The 1,305-nt window shown below is 49.8% G+C and overlaps 1 protein-coding gene across 2 annotated transcripts in view; it reads left to right on the top strand.

Moving 5' to 3' along the window:
- LOC119588546 (cdc42 homolog) overlaps window positions 1-1,305 on the top strand; it is a 15,887-nt gene that overhangs the window by 596 nt on the left and 13,986 nt on the right. The window lies entirely within an intron of this gene.

Here is a 1,305-nt window from a genome sequence, read left to right on the forward strand (position 1 = left end):
CAGGGCGAGCAAGGGCGTGGCGGGCAAGGCGCCGCCCTCGGAGGCCTTCGGGCCTCGGGAGGGAGGCGCCTCCGTGCCCGAGAGGGAGCCTCCCGAGTGCCAAGGCGGTGCCGGTCGTGCTGGCGCTCAGTGCGGCTCGAGTGCCAGGCGAGCAGTGTCAGGGAGTGCCAAGGTGCCTGGCAGGCGACAGCAGGGCTCCTGGCGGCTGGCGGGGCGTTGCCCTAGGGCCTTCCACGCCCCTAGTCTCAGGGCCCATGCGGGTGGATTTACGTCTGCAAACGAATTTCTCGCGTCCCCCCCCCCCCTCGTGCAAACCGTCGTCGGTGCGAAGGCGATCACGGCGGCTGATCCCGTTCGCCAGAGCCTTCCGAGTGAAGCGAGTGCTCGAGGCCGTTTCTTTCGCTTCCTCGTTGTCGTTGTGCCTTTCGAGCATCTCCACGAGTCGTGTTGTTTCCCAGCGGGTCGTTTAAGGGTTTCGCCACTTTTAAAAAGTCGCAGATAGGCCTACAGCATCGGCAACTTCAGTACCCAAACCTGCGTGTTAGTGCTCTGGCAAAGACCAACAAATCTCTGCTGCGTGTTTTAATGTGTAATTGCAATTTGGTAAATTCCTGAGTGTCTTCGAACACTTGTCTTCCTAAAACATGGTAGAGGTTTGTTGGCCTTTACCGGAGTGCTGAGGGAGTGTAGGCACTTGAGAATTGAAGATGACGCGTACCGAGGGATTGTTAAACCTCTTGTGTTGATTTTTCCCCGATAATGCTGGTCAGAGTAAATAAGATGTAACTATTTGCTCGTGTTAAACTGCAGCGTATTTTTCTGAACAAGTATCTTATCCTCTCATATGTAGGTTATTTTTACTGAAATACGACCTTGTCTTAAACATTTTACTTTGCAATCTCGCAATATACTCAAAGCTTTGCAACAGCTTCGTATTTTAATTTGTCTGAGTCACACGTAACAGAGTAACCTGTGTTTAGCTTATAACCTGATTTCTATCCTGCACTCGGCACTCTTCTGTGAGTGTTTGTTATAAGGGACACTGCAGAGGGTTAGAGCAAAGATCCTGTGCTTGGATGGTGCTCACGTTCTATCTCCATAAGGTGTGCTGAAGTATTTTGTTTTTCTGGGAATTGACATTTTATGAAATTTATCAGTGTCGTTGCTCTGACCTATCATTGACAGTTCTGATTTCATAGAACCAGAAGCACAAAGAATTGGGGATAAGCAACTTTTTATACACTTTGGGTTAATTCTTTACAATATGGATCTACTTTGCCAGAGACTTAAACCTCAACTCCACAT

The sequence above is a fragment of the Penaeus monodon genome, chromosome 24 (genome assembly GCF_015228065.2).
Source record: "Penaeus monodon isolate SGIC_2016 chromosome 24, NSTDA_Pmon_1, whole genome shotgun sequence".
Taxonomy (NCBI): domain Eukaryota; kingdom Metazoa; phylum Arthropoda; class Malacostraca; order Decapoda; family Penaeidae; genus Penaeus; species Penaeus monodon.